This window comes from Aphelocoma coerulescens, chromosome 5, assembly GCF_041296385.1.
Source record: "Aphelocoma coerulescens isolate FSJ_1873_10779 chromosome 5, UR_Acoe_1.0, whole genome shotgun sequence".
Lineage (NCBI taxonomy): Eukaryota > Metazoa > Chordata > Aves > Passeriformes > Corvidae > Aphelocoma > Aphelocoma coerulescens.
Genome location: NC_091019.1, coordinates 65187213 through 65202883, shown reverse-complemented (window position 1 = coordinate 65202883; position 15671 = coordinate 65187213). Strand labels below are relative to the sequence as shown.

At 47.5% G+C, this 15671-nt stretch overlaps 1 long non-coding RNA gene across 1 annotated transcript; it reads right to left on the bottom strand.

Annotated features, from left to right (window-relative positions):
- Positions 1–939: 939 nt before the first annotated feature.
- LOC138111994 (uncharacterized) lies at positions 940–15187 on the bottom strand. The gene is made up of 4 exons (XR_011151522.1): positions 12523–15187; positions 11552–11971; positions 5442–5517; positions 940–1525 (listed from the first exon to the last, which is right to left on the bottom strand). It is a non-coding gene; the product is annotated as an uncharacterized lncRNA (long non-coding RNA).
- Positions 15188–15671: the final 484 nt, after the last annotated feature.

Below are 15671 nucleotides of genomic sequence, written 5' to 3'. Positions count from 1 at the left end.
GGACACCTTCCACTAGCCCAGGGTGCTCCAAGCCCCATCCAGCCTGGCCTTGGACACTTCCAGGGATCCAGGGGCAGCCACAGCTGCTCTGGGCATCCTGTGCCAGGGCCTCCCCACTCTCACAGGGAAGAATTCCTCTCCAATATCCCATCTAACCCTCCCCTCTGGCAGTTTGAAGTCATTACCCCTCTTTGTATCCCTACACACCCCTGCAGGTTTGAGTATCCCTGTGTGTCCTCTCCAGGACTGCGTTTTCCCAAGCTTTGCCTGTGAAACACCACAGCAGAAGGTGAGGTGGGGATCAGAGGCCACAGGCAGTGAGTTTGCTTGTTGGCAAGGTCAGCCTGGGCTCAGGCTTTGCTGATCTACCTCAGAAATCTTTTGCAGTCCCTTCTGAAGCCGACAGCGTCTGCTCCTTGCAGAGGAGGTGATTTGGTATTGCTCCTTTTCTCTCCAGGGGGAAGACTCCACTCAGGTCTCCTGTGCTCCCAGACACGTGGAAGGGCTGGGATGTGCCAGCAATGGATTCATTTGCCAGACTTTCACCAGTGGGATGCTTCCCTTTGCTGGCATGTGAAGCTCACCTTCCCTGGATGGGCAGAGTTGTGAAGGAATCTGACCGTGATGGAAACACACAAAGCCTCAGTGTCATGATTCCTTGCACAAAATTAAAGCATTTTGGCCTAAAACTACCCCAAATCACTTGAACTGAAGTGCCTACAGTTGTGTTGGGGATGGGGATTAGCTTTGATATTAGGAAAATATGAAATATTAGGAAAAGGCTCTTCTCCCAGAGGGTGGTTGGGCACTGGAACAGCCTCCCCAGGGAAGTGGTCACAGCTCAGGACAGAGCTCAAGGAGCATTTGGACATGCAGACAACACTAAATGGGACATGGAATAGCAAAAAAAACCCAGACAAAGCCGTTATTCCTCAAGAGTTTTGTTATATTTTCCATGGGACTGCCACGATGGCAAATTCCAGCAAGAGCTGTGACACTGCAGGTGAAATGCACAGTCCGGTGTGGCTGCTCCTACAGGAGTGTGTGGAGATGCCTGGACGATCAGAAAAAGCTGCAAAGTAGGACAAGAAGCTGCAGGGAAATATAAAAATCTGTATAAAAATCAGAATTCCTTTTTTGAGACATTAGTAAATAGACTCCAGGGGAGAACAATGTCACTGTGGAACAACATCTGTTCCAGCTTTGCTGAGAACTCCCTGGTCTCCTTGTTTTACCAAGCATCATGTTCCCAGCCACTTATCCATACTGTGCCTCTAAGAAGGATGTTGCATTCCTTGGAGATGAGATCACTCCAGGACTGGTCCAAGGGAAAGGACTTTGTAGTTGAAGGATGCAGAAGCTCAGAGATGTTTTGCTGTCCTGGAGCAACTCAAGGTGAGTCACCACATCCTTCAGGACCTTGTCTTTCCTTGGTAGAGCAGAGATAGAATTTTTTCAGCTTCTCTAAGTTTTTGAGGGGTTTTTTGTTTTGCTGCACTTTGCACAGTGAAGAGCTGGATTATGGCTGGGAACACAGTAAATAAAAGAAGAAAATAAGAACCTCATGAGGGAAAGAAAGGGAAGTTTAGCAGACATGGCTTTGGGCACTTAGAGATACTCACTCGACTGAAGATTTTCAAATTGGCATTGCTATCAAAAGCAGTAACAGTAGATAAAGCTCATATTGGTCATGAACTTTTTATCCTTGAATTAGAATAATTCAAGGGGCTGGTGCAATGTGCCATAAAATTAGACAGGACAGAAACCTGCAGTGCCACCAAGTGTGAGCTGGTGCATTGAGCAGGTCACTTCAACATGTCTGTGCTGGTTGGGTGCATGAAAAAAAAAAGAAATCAAACCTCTGGACAACCAATAATGGGCAAAACCCTGGTGTAGAACCACTGTCACTGCCAAAACATCCCCTCTCTATGGGATGACACCACAGGTAAGGCAGTCACCAGCTGTTTTGCACCATCTCCTGGGGTGCAGGAGAGGACTGGAGCATTTTGTGACAGCTTTTCAGGGATGTGCACTTCAGGAACAGGGAGACAGAGCCGTTTGCTGGCTCAGCTGGGCCCCAGACAAGGTAGCCCTCTGGAAAAGCTGAATGAACATGCAGTGCCTTGCTTTAGGAATATGCTTCTCCTCGCAGCCCATCCATATCACAAAGTGATTTTTCAGCCCATCTGTTTAGGGATTAGGCATTGCTGCTGATACAAAGGGCTCTGCCAAAACCATGAACCGAGTGCCTCAGTGTGGACAGACCTTTCCTGAATTTCACCACAATTTCCTTCTGTCCTAAAGCTCCCTTGATTGAATTACTTGGTGGTTCCAGTCCTGCAGCTCAGGAAGGTGCAGACTGCACTGCAGCATCACCAGATGTGAGTTCCCAGGGTGTGACAGAGCTGGGCAGACTGGGGATGCAAAAACCATTCCTCTCCCTGTGTGCTCAGGTGCCTGCCCATGATCTTGCCAGAGGTGGTGGGACAATCATCTCCCTGAGACATCAGCTGTGTCCTGCTGCACAGGACACACGGCTCTCTGGTTTTCAGGGAGCAAAGGGAATGGAGCATCCCCTGAGGGAGAGCAGCAGAGGGCCCAGAGACACTCCCTAAATAGGTTCAGCTGACAATGAGCATGGCCTCTCCCTGTAGGAAAAGCTTTTCCAGGGTTGGGAGGATACCTGTTCAGGGCAAACAGTTCATAACAAAGTGTCAGTAGCTCACATCCACGGATCCTGGGGTTTGCAGCATGAAGAGCACTTCATTCCCTTCATGCTGATCTTTTCCATCTGCTCTTTACTGCCTGCAAGGTATTCCCATGTGGAAAGCAGCTCGAGCCTGCCCTTTCCAAGCCTCTTCCAAAAATCATGTTGAGCATGAGCATTTTATCATTAAGAGCACTAATATTTTGCACATACACAGAATTTGTCTTCTGATTATCCACAGCTTGTATTACAATGCATTTTGTAGGCACCTAGCCAAACATTTTACCTTCAGTCAGATATATGACCTGCTGTTTTGGAGAGGCTGGAGGCTGGTCCAAAGCCTATTAGACCAGGGCAAACCTTTATGCTGGTTTAGCAGAATTTGGATCGGTCCCTAAAGGCATCACACACGATCTGAATTATCAGAAGTGATCCCAGGCAGTTGCAAGTAGGTAGAGATCAGCTTGCCAAGGTATCTGAAGAAGCTGGATCAGGTTGTTTTCAAATCATCTGATGAGAATTAGCTCAACTTAATCAAATCACAAGGCAGTTGGAAATTCAGTCTAGACTAGATGGAATAGGGTTATGGGCTAGATGGAAAGCTAAATGCATTAGAAGAAAAACAAGCGAACACAAACAAACAAAAAAGGAGATTCATTAGCTGGAAAGTGCAACTAAACAAGTTTCTGACCAGAAACCAGGTGTATATTTTTTTCCATTTGCCTAAAGTGACGTATTTTCAGCTATGCAGAGTTTTTACTTGACACTGAATGTCTTTTCAAAGAACATCCTTCAGGCATTCATTTCATCCTTACTGGCTTTACAACCTCTGATTTGCACAGTCGTGTTCAGTTGATCATGATTATTTCTTTTTAGGTTAAAATGTTCAGCTTACAAAAATCTGAAGACAGTGGGTGTCAAACAGGTAAAGCTCCTGTTTTTAGAAGACCAAAGCTTTCCTGGTAGCAGCCAAGTGCATGCAGGACCTTGGCATGGCACAAGTGGAGCCAGTCACTTTGTCAGATGAAACCATTGATGGGTCTCACTCCAGTTACAGCTTATAAGAACCCTCCTCCAATTAATATTTCTCCTAGAAATTTAGCCCATCTGAAGGGCAGGTGATTGCCTAGAGTTCATCATATCCAAATCATCCTACCTCAGTATAATTTCCTCTTATTCCAAATGACTGATTATTGCCATGTCTTTCATCCTGCCTGCTCCAATTTTGCTCTCTGTGTCACCAGATATCTGTTGGAAAAGGGTGGCTGGCCATGCATTCCTGCCCTTTTTATAGGGAATTTAAAAGAATTACAGCAAGGTCATCTCTACCCTGAAGCAATATTTAAAAGGTATCAGGTTTTAATTCCTTCATCTTCCCACCTTCCTCGACCCCGAATGCCAGACCCAAATTTCCTGTGTAATTTGTGGCCCACTGATTTATTCTGCACAACCACATCTCTGCTATACCAGTTAAATCAGCTCGCCTCTTGCCAAGTTAAATATGAGAGTTTTCCCATGTTTGGTGGTGAACTCCTGGAATTAGCACAGAACCATGTGGTGTTTGATGGCTGGTGGATGCTTGGCTCCTTGTCCCACTCTGGTGAAGCCCTACTTGGAGAGTTGCCTCTCTCTTCTTATTCTTTATTGTTCTGGCCACTGGAAATTCAATACTTCCCCACAAATCCTACTCATCTACATCCTCCCAAACCTTACAGCCACCTACAGTGCTTGTGGTATGAAATAAATCCTCAGATGTTTTCCCAGGCAACCGGTGGGTTCTTCACTTTGGCTGCATTCCCTCAGAATGGAGGCTGAGGTGACCGAGGCAGGGAAATGACAGGGAGCAGGACTGCAAGAGCAATCCTGTGGGTCATGCCATCAAATATCCTGCCTCTGGAAGGGACCAAAGCCTCTACAGGCCTGAGGAAGAGCATGAGGTTTGTACAACCTCCCCTAAGAATCACAGAACATTAAGGGTTGGAAGGCAACTTAAAGATCATCCCTCCCTGCCATGGGCAGGGACACCTCTCTCTAGACCAGGTTGAACTTTACTCAGCTCCCAAAAATTTGCAGATCAGGGACTTTCTGAGCCAGACATGGCTGCCTGTAGTTCCCTTTGGAGGGTTTCTGCTCCTCTGATCCTCCAGCCCCCTGTCTGCAACCTGGTCTTGGGACAGGAGTCCCCCTCTCCAGGCTGGCGATGCTGAGAGGTGGAAAAGCTCTTCACCACTGCACTCTTCATTTACAGACTGGCCAAAATTCGTGCCCTCTCCATCAATCCTCCTTTCCACAGCAAATTCCCATGTGTCTAATAAAGTTAAATCACATCCATTCTTCACCACCAGGCATCGACACGCATTGGCAGCCCCCCTGCACTTCAGAGGAAGCTGCTATAAATGGACTTCCTTCCTTCTCCCTGCTCTTCCCTCCTCCAGCACTCCCCATCCCTTGCAATAGCCAGCCCTACAGCCATCTCCACATACCGGCCCCACCCCTGCAGGCTTTTTGCAGGAAATCCGAGCTCCCTGCTCCCTGTGCGAGGCCTGAGGCGCTTCTCTCTCCCCTGCCTTTTGACCATCTGTGAGCATCCAGCAGCAGCAGAAGTGCCACGCACTCACTCGCTCTCCCACCAACTCACCCTCAGCCCCTACCATCTGGAGATGATCTGTTTGTCTATTTAGACTCCAAGCTCTCCAGGGCAGGAACTGTCTCTAATTGCATGTTTGTACCGTACCTACAGCTGTGTTGGACTGAATACACCCACTGTCATCTTCTCTTGGAAACTCAGTTCCTCCTGGGAGTGTCCAGCACTGAAAAGTAAGAAAATCCAAGTTGGATTTGGAAATCCAAGTTGCTGGAGGCACATGCCAGAGTTCCTTGGTTGCACTTACATTAGACCACAGAAAAATTCTTCCAGTGGCTGCAATAATCATCCAGCCCAATTTTTACTGCCAAGCTGACAAAAAGGACTTAAAAGCGGTGAAAATGTTGCTTAGCATGGTGGAGCTCACATCTGGCTGAAACTCCAAATGTGCCTAAAAAGTACTGTGTTTCACCAGGGAAATGCCTGAGGAGCCCAGATTTGCCTGTGCCTTGTTTGGTGGCCTCTGGCCAATGCCACCAGGGAGCCAGGTGGAGAGGCCAGGAGCCTCCCAGCCAGGTTTTGCAGCCTGAGTTTATTTCGTCCTCACTCCAGCACAGCAGGATGACCTCACTGTTCATACCTGCTGCTCACTGCCTCCCCGCTTCAGGAGGATGAAGACCTAAGGTGCTTTTGTTCATAAAAAGTACAAAAAATTAATTGTGTTTCTCCGCTTGCTATTTAACAGCTTTAATTAAAAACCTTCTGTAACTGAGTTTAGGCCTCTGAGCTCCGGTCTTTTCATAGCACCCCTTGTAACACATTTTTCAAGCTCTGTATTTTCACTGAAACAGGGCAGGTGGTGGAAAACAGAGGTGTTATCACAAAAAAAAAAAAAAAAAAAAAAAAAATTAGGTTTAGAACAAAGAAAAGAAAAAAAGCTTAATAAAGTTTCCAGTCTGATCCAAGAGAAAGAATGAATGTATCAGCACAGCAAGCCTCCTGCAGATGGTGAAAACTATCTCAATTCAATAATACAATAAAATTAAAAAGTGTATCTATATATTTTCCCATTTGGTTAACTCCGGAACACCATTTCTGCTTGTTTTGGCTGCTTTTTATTCCTGCCTTTGAGTGTAAAGAAACGGTAAGGAAGTTTATGAATGAGGTCCTGCTCACATTCCAGACTCTGCTATGTACACGGGCAGTTTTCTGCCGGGATCCTGGGATGAGGTCATTCCAAAACCACCTAGTTTGCCCAGTGTGCTCACTCAGAAAAGATTCAAATGGACACATTTGTACTTTCTGCAATGCAAGCACACATACAGTAGTTTTCCTGCGTGCCAGCATCCGCCAAACTCGTGGAATTTAAAAAAAAAAAGAAAGAAAAAAGAAAGAAGAAAGGAAAAAAAAAAAAAAAACACCAAAAAACCAACCATCAAACCAGCCCTTTTTCCGCTAGGAAAGGCTGTTTATAAAATCAGTTTGATCAGCTCAGGAATGAGCTGAGATAATATTTATCCACACAAACACTGAAGATCATGCAACTATCTTAACATGCCAAGCTAAGATAACTACTCGGCTGAAAAAAAAAAAAAAAAAAGAGGTTAGAACAACAGGAAATTACTCATTTACTACCAGTTGCTCAGGTATTTTAAAGAGCTCCCAGAACATTTGCTTTTGTGTACCTAAGAGGAGAAAAAAGCCGCTGATGGTGGGGGAAGCCCAGATGGGTAACATAAAAGTGACTTTCCTTGCTGAAAGAGCAAAGGCAGGAGAAGGGGGTTGTGACAAGAGGATATAAAATACCCTGCAATTCATCAGCGAGGAGAATCAAACTCCGCCGGAGTGATCGGCATTCCTGGGGATTATGGAAAGGATTACGGTGAGTTGTTAGGAGGGCGAGGGAGCCACTGAAAGATGGGCTTTCCTACTGCCCTGAAATAAATGGGACAATTAAGGCTTTGGGAAAGTTAATGAGGTTTGTTTTTTTTGGTTTTTTTTTTTTTTTTCCTTGACTTTTCAGAGCAGCTGGCCAGCCCCGTGTGGAGGAAAAGCCATTTCTTGAGGAGGAAAGAAAAATAGGCAGCGAAAATAAAAATGTTTGCATTCCCCAAAAATATACTTCAAGTCTTCCGAGGGGGAAATCAATTATCCACAAGGCCATCCTGCTGTCGGGGAGAAAAATCTAAGGCATTTTCCAGCTCGGCTGCCCTGGGTTAGCTGATCTCTCTGTCAGATGGGTCTCATCACCGCGGCATTCGGTGCCTCCGAGTCTTTCATGTGTTTAATCTCACAACCCACCTGTGAGAAGAGGAATTACGGTGAAGGAGCTGAGGAAAGGGCCCAGACTTTTAAAGGGATTTAGCTGCCCAATTACCTGGCTCAGGGTTAGGCTGGAAATCCCCAGGAGAGAAGGATGTTGCACCTGGCTCTGCCAAGCCCCGGGTCAGTGCCGTTCTCAGTAGCAATGCCCACTTGGACCTAGGACAAGGGAGAGCTCAGTGCCCCCGTGAATGGGCCATTGTTTCTCCCTTGATTATTGCTGAGAAACATTTTGAGGCCGAAAGGAAATAAATAAATAATCAGAGTCTGAGTTCAGAGCATGAAGAGCAGCTCTTTCTCCTGCCCGAGCAGGGTCTCACAGCAGTGGTGCTTTTGTTTATTCCCAGGAAAACGATTTACAATTAACCTGCAAGTGCCATGCAGTGGTAGAGCTCCTCTCCTGGGTCATGATTTTGCTGCCTCCTCACGCACCAACACCACTCACTACTCACCCACCCCAGACCTCAGTAGAATCCTGCTGAGAGAGAACAAGTGCAAAAAGCCATATTCATCTTTCTCCACCGGTGAATCTCCGTTTGGCACATGCAAAAAGCCGCCACAATCAGTTCTGGCTTAAGCAGAGGAATTTCAGCTGTGTGACAGCCCAGGGTCACACCGTGTCTCTGCCGGTCTGGCCCCTGGCAGGGGATAGGACAGGTGGACATTCTCTGTGATCCCTCCTTTTGTAGGGTGACTATGGTAAAAGGACAGATGACAAATAGCAGAGATGACAAATAGCACAGAGCTGTTGGTGTCTTAGGTGCACTTGCTTGAGTGTGAAGATGTATGTTTGATTTTAGTTGTTAAAAATCGTCATTCATTCATCTCAGAGTCTCCACCTATTTTTTTCTCTGTCATGGCTTGACCCAGGAAATGCATTTCATCCTTCAGGAGTTCCAAGGCAAAATCACAGCATTCTCTAGATCCTATTTTATAAGTCAGTTTTCCCTGTGAAGGGCTGCCATGGGTGGTGCGTTTTGACTTTTTGCCACGGCTTTGCTATCAGCTTCTGGCGAGCCATAAACCCCCTCCAAATTCCCTCAATCTGCAAATCTGCCTGACACAGAGCAGTCAGTGCCTTATAAATCCACACTGGCACGGAGGCAGCTCCCTGCCCATGCCCTGTTTCTTATTAAAGAGATATCCACTGGCCGCTCACACGCGCTGCGTTCCATAGCCAGGTATCCAGGCAACCTATCCAAAACTTGCCCGGGTCAATGGAAAGAGTCTGCTGTCTCTGCACCACCGTGGGCTTTAAAAGGAGGCTGAACTCTTCATTAGGCACCAGCAGGATTCTCCATGGTTTGCCAGCTGCTTGCAGGTGCATGGAGCAGGGACTGAAGGGGAAAAGCGTCGAGAAAGGATAGAACGAGGGGGAATGGTTTTAAACTGAAAGAGGGGAGAGTCAGATAGGTATAAAAAGAAAATTTATGCAATGAGGGTGGTGAGGCCCTGGCAGAGAGGGGTGGTGGATGCCCCATTGCTGGGAACTAAACATTTAATGTCGGGTTGGATGGGGCTCTGGGGAACTTGGTCTAGTGGAAGAAGTCCCTGCTCATTGCAGATGAGAAGGTCTTTAAAGGCCCCTTCCAACCCATTCTGTGATGCTACGGTTTGAAAATTCCAGCAGGTCGGAGTAGTCAGTCCACCTGAGTCCACGTGGCTGCTGTTCCCAGTGGGATGTCTCCCACTTTGCCCATCTTGAGCAGATGTGATCCGCAGCAGGGCCGGGCGCTGTTGTGCGCGGCCGCCGCCGGCTCCCCGAGCCGGGCCGAGCGGAGAGGTGGAGTTTGAGACAATCAGCACCCGCCTGCCAGCTGAAGTACAAAGCCTAATTGAAGAAAGCTGTTCTTTCATCCCCACAAAGCATAAACAGGCAGTGTTATGGTGACAAACTTTGCAGCAGCTCCGTAGCTGCCGCTCCGAGCGCTTGCGTACATCGATGCTGAAAGCAGAAAAAAGGAAAGGCGACGTCCTCGTTTTTGCAAATCTCCTCTGGCTGGTTCCAGAATGGCTTTGGGAGCTCACGCCCAAAATCTACACATCTGCGAAGGTCCTGAATCATGCACCAGATAATTCCTGCTTGGGAACTGTGGAAAAATTGCTCTTTTACATAAGCTCTTTATTTCCCACCCTTATTAGATAAGGTTTTGGGTGGTTTTTTTTCAAAATTTCTGCTGCTTTCTCCTCTTTCCTGATGGCTCCATGGACACTGTGCCTTGGCCAAAGCAATTCTCTTTGCTTTACAGTCACAGACTGTCCCCTCAACAAGGGGGATCTCCCCAAACTCCACCCCAAGCTCTCCCAAGGAGCCGATGGCACCATTTCCCCATTAAATGGACCTGATCTGGCGAGGATCTGCTTTGACACTGGGATGCAGGAACCACGCTGAGGGGCTTTGTGTGACGATCCAAGACTCTATTTTTGGGTTTGGTGAGTGCTGGGAGGAGTGGCAGAAGGTTAGGCTTTTCCCATCACCTTCCTGCCAGAGAGACGCCCGGCCCCGACACTCTCCGCTGTTGGCTGCTCATCACAAGGCCCCCTGTCAAAACCAGGATGGCTGATGAGCTACGAACAAGCTCACAGTTAGATAATAGATGAAAGAGCCTCAAGATAAATTAGGTGCCTCCAGAAAACCTGGCCAAATGTGTTTAAAACAGGAGATCCAACACCATTAATTCTCATCAAGCAGCTTTAAAAAAAGGCAACCCGGCACTTGACTTATGCTTAGAAAACGTTATCTTCCCTTTTAACAGGGGTTTTATAGTGTATTTTGAGAAGATGACAAACAATAGGGTTATTTTGAAGTCATGCCAAGCACTACATTCGCTGGAGGAGAAGAACAATGTTACCTCCTATCTGTCAACTGACCCTGCAGCCATTAAGCCATTTCACCAACAAACAATATTAATAAAAAAAGGGAAAGTGCTGTTCTTAACTTCCTTATAACCAGAGCTTGGGAAATGACTTTGAATGAGATATTTGTGCCTTTCAGGAAAGATCATTTTGTCAAAAGTGAAACTTTTTAGAAGAGAGCTGGAAGAGGGACTTTAGACAAGGACCTGGAGGGACAGGACAAGGGGGAATGGCTTCCCACTGCCACAGGGCAGGGTCAGATGGGATTTTGGGAAGGAATTCCTGGCTGTGAGGGCAGGCAGACCCTGGCACAGGGTGCCCAGAGAAGCTGTGTCTGCCTCATCTCTGGAATATTCCAGGCCAGGTTGGATGGGGCTTGGAGCAGCCTGGGCTAGTGGAAGGTGTCCCTGTCCATGGCAGGGGTTTGAAATAAATTGGTCTTTAAGGTCTCTTCCAACTCAAACCATTCTATTAAAGCATTGGTTTCTCAGGTTCTCAGGTAACAAAATAAATCTAAAAGAAGTGTTTCCATAATTCCCATGGACTGTGCTGCAATGGTCAAGGCTTTGTTTGGGGTTTTTTCCCCCCCTCCCAAAGTTCAGTTTCTATGTAATGTAAAATTCAAATGAAATGGATGGACTCTGAGCCACCATTCAACACTTGGGGAGTTAAAGCTTTTGGAGCAGGGACCATATTTTTTTGCTTTGTGTCACTTCAGACCCTCTGACTTGCTACTGTCACACAAATAAATTTGTAGCAAATAATAATAACAAAAATACATAACATGTTTTCACCAGTGACAATCTTTCCCAAATTGTCCTCAGTCACAAACAGAGAAAAAAAATGTAAGGAGGACAGAAACAGCTATTTTACTTGAACAATTGACAAAATGAGCACCTGCTCACAAAGAATCCAGCAAGACTGGGAGGTGCCTTATCACTAAAAATGCTCTATCAACCCGTTCAGAGTAGATCAACAAATTCATCTGAATATTTTCAAGGAGCAAATTCCTTGTGTTCTCTCACAACTGGAATAAGCTTGTTCTCACAAGACACCTCTGGGTGTATTTGGGCTGCACTCACCAAAACGGCAAAGAATAAGGTCCCAAAATCAGAGGAGCTACTGGCACAGGAGAAATTGGAGGCACCTGAGGCAGCGGAATTAGGAGCTGGTTACGGCCACCACGCCCAGACAGAGACCAAACCGCGCTTTTAATGCAAATTTGGGTGATAACGATGCTATTTCATCTTTTTTGGCGCTCGTCATCTTGGGTGCTCAGGCCGCGAACTCGAACACATGGCGAAGGTGGGGGAAAAGCAGCTTCTCCTGGCCCTGATCCGCTGTCTTTTCTCCCATCCCCATCAAACTCCGGGCAGGTGCAGGGCTCAGCCGGGGAGAGCTCGCTGCCTTTGCAACCCGATCCTGGCGCGGGCAGGAGCCGCTTTCATGTGCTGCGTGTTTGGGCAGGTCCGTGTCCCGCGGCCGGCACAAAGAAATCCGCCCTAAGAGAATAATTGGATGTTAATTTCCTCCAGCTTTGCCTTCATTAAGCACAATTTGAGAAAATAGCACCGCGCCGGGAGAGAGCAGTTGTCCTTTAAAGGTGCGCTTTGCTTGGGTACCTGCGGGGGTGGCTGTGCAGGGACCCGTGGGAGCAGCAGTGCAGCCGGGGTGCCCAAATTCCTTGGAAAAGTGGGGCATCACAGCCCTCCAGCCCCCCGGGGAGGTGCTTGAGGGGTTCTGTCCTCACCCCCATGGGTACCATCCGAGCTGAGGTCGTGCTGTCCCCACCCGCACTTGCCAAGGACCCCCACGGATGGCAGCTCCCGTGCTGCTCCTGCTTAGGCTGAGAGGGGATTACTTAATTAAGGATGCAGGAGTGCCAGGTGAAAGCTTATCTATCCAGAGAGAGCGTGCCCCGATTCCTCGGCGTTGTACACATGTGGTATCGTTTTTCCATTATTTGGAACATACAGGACTAAATTAATAACAGTTCCTACAAGGCCCTGGGGCTCTCCGTGGAAGAATTTTGATCTCCTTAGGAAAGGCTCACCATTTCTCATAGGAGAGATGCACTTGACTCCTGACCTCTTTTCAAAGGCACCTGTGTGAGCTTTTAAAATCCACTGCCACCAATTATCCACTTTCAACCTGAAGTGTTTAAACCTCGGACCACATTAACAGAGCTTAGCACATAGCCATGTCATTGCAGACTTCCTGATGTGAGGAGATGCCTTGACACGGCTGAAAGAGAGTTTAGGGATGAGGCATGAGATTATCAGCTTCTCCTCCTGACAGCTTCAAACAAAGGAGCCTTTTAGCCACCTGGTTTGTGTCTCCCACACCTGCATTAAGATTGGGAGACAAACCTTTGTACTGCTGCCTTGATCCTATTATTTGCATGTACCTGTCCACAGTCACCCTGCAGCACTTAATAGCCTTCAGAGAGACCAAAGGGAAGAAGATGCACATCTACTATTTCTCTTTCAGGTTTAATACCTTTTCTTTTTTTCTTTTTTTTTTTTTTTTTCCCCTCTCCAAGGCTGCAAGACTTTTAGGACACTACGGCATTTATTTAAACTCTAAGGAGATTTATTTGGCATGGGGGATGGAGGAGGAGAGGCTGTGAGAAGGCTGAGGATGTAGATGAGGGTTGAAAAGGGACAGGAGGCCGTTTTAAGGGTTTCTGGCTGGGCTGCAGAGAGCAAAGCCCAGTTCCTGCCCCCAGCACCAGGCAGTCATTTGGCTTTGGGACTCCTCTGCTCCCTGCTTGGGTTTGACACTGAGGCCACCTCTGTCCTCTTGTCCCTGTGAAGAGTCACCTGCAGCTCTCCCTGCTGCTGCCTCCAGGTCCAGACAGTGAGGGATGCTGGCACTCGAGTGCTTCCCCTGCACCCCAGGCACCTGCTTCTCTTCTCAGCCCCCCATTCCTCCCCTCAAAATGACCCTGCTTTCTTACACCTATGGGCTCAAATGTCCCAAGAAATCAGCTCCAAGGCCAGACTCAGCCTGGATGCAGAGTCCAGGATGTGCCCTGCTTCCATCTCCCTCTGCCTGTTGGTGAGATTAGCTTTGTGTTCTCTGTTCCAGAGCTGAAGGCATGTCTAGATTTTAAATTAAATTCGTATTCTCTTTCCCATGAAGGACAGAACATTATTAACCTCCTGGATCCAACCCTGGCTGACAAGGTTTCCATGCAAGGGGAGGTTTCATCCATAGCCTGTGCATATGCATTGCTGCATTTCAGCCTCAGCCAGCTCCTTGACTCATCAATGTAACTGAGGAAGGTAGAAATATTAGAGTTGCATTCATATTCCAGGCCTGGTTTAAATCACCAGCGTTGTGGAAAGCTCTGGATAGGTCCAAAAAAAAAAAAAAAAAAGGGGGAGGGAAGAAAAGAGTTTTCTGGTTCTAGTTTTTCACATTTTCTTTTCCCCTCTGAAAAGTGAAACCCTCCAGCTGCCCAGCATTGCACAATGGCCCAAATGCTGTGAGTTCCAGCCCTAATCCCAGCCTGCTCCGCACGCCAGGCCCAGCAGGGCTCGGCAAAGTGCCCCACTGCCATCCTGCTTCCCAGGCCTGTCCCTCCCAGAGGCATCCCTTCTTCCTGGGGTCACAGCAAGGGGCTTGTCCCCATCACCAGGCTGTGCATTTGACCTCTGACCTTGTCCAGCAGCTGCAAGAAATGCAGGAGGACAAAGAACATGGTCAGCTCCCTTGGCCATCCTGTGATTTGTGCTGCCACAGGAAGCAAAGTGAATGGAAATCTCCAAGATTTCGGTCATGTGTTGGACATGCTTTCCATTACGGTCAAATGAGTGCTGCCAGCGTTCCACCAGCATGCCAGGTGGGATGAAACCAAGCCCAAATACCTTCCCCAGCTACCAGATGATGGATAAACTCCTTGTTCTCCTTCTGTCTCTGCAGAGGTGGCACTGCCACTCTGCTCTGATCCATTACAGGATCTGTCCAATCCTGGGTGCAGGTGCCAGACATCCAAGGAAAACCACTGAGGTCCAGGTCTGGCTTTGGCATTGTTGTTTTTATCATTAATATTATTATTATGTCTGTGTCAGTGGCCAAGCCTAAGATTTCTGCCAGCATTGCCTGCACTCAATGACATGGCGAAAAGTTTCACCAGGACTCTGGGTCTCTCCAGGAGGCACTGATGGGAAAAGAAGGCATTGTGCATTATGCCCATGTGCCAGGTGATGAACTGGATGAATCAGCCAAAACCCACTCCAATAAGGGGCCTGATCCTCAGCAAGTAATCCTGCATCAAGTGCCATCCCTGAATAAAGAGCAAAGGCTCGGCCAAAAGTCAGTAACACCAGAGGGAAAGGATGGTCTGTGGTTAAAGATATGTACTGAGCCTTCCAAGAGGGATGGATTTAGTTCCCCTTTTTGGCTTGATGTTCCCATGATCCTGACGTCAAACAAATCACTTCATCTTTTGCCACCTCACTGCCCCATCTGTTAAAGCGTATTTTTAGTATTTTTCTTTTTTCTCTTGCCCTTTGCCTTTTCTGTTCTGAAGTCCTCAGAGCAAGGTTGTGTCTTGCTACACAAGGTCCATCAGAAGAGGGCTCTGACCTGACTTCCTGCTGCTGAAACACAAATTTTATCTGGATCATAATGCAGTGCCTACCATGTTTACGACACTGGTTGAGAAATCCCCATTACTATCCATGGAAAATTTTTATTTGAATGAAAATATTGAGTGGTTTGTTTGCAGAAGGAGAACCCCGAGCACAGTTTCGATTTTTTCCCAGAAAAATCTCTGAAGAAAGTTTACAAACCCCAGAAATTCTTGTGAAATCCAAAAAAGCATTCATTAATCAGCGTTGCAGAGTCAAACAAAAGACAATATCGTCTGTCCCACGGGCGGATTTCCTTCCTCTCTGCAAGGAGCTGGAAACCCTTCTCTGCCGCCCAGCCTTGGTCAGGGCTCTCATTCCAGAGGAATCTTCTGCGCTTGTGTGTCAAGGAAAAATCTGTTTCCAATAGGCGTGGAAGGTCTGTGCATCGTGCTCCTGTTTCACACAGAGCACTCCCAGCCCTGCACTGGCAGAGCCTCACAGGGCGTCTCACAGTGTTCCACCATCTCCAGAGCTGTGCCAGGTCTGGAATGCCCAGTGTGGCCCAACTCCAGCCTGTGGAAAGGATTTGTCCATCAGCACCGTGCTCTGCCCCTCTTGACCC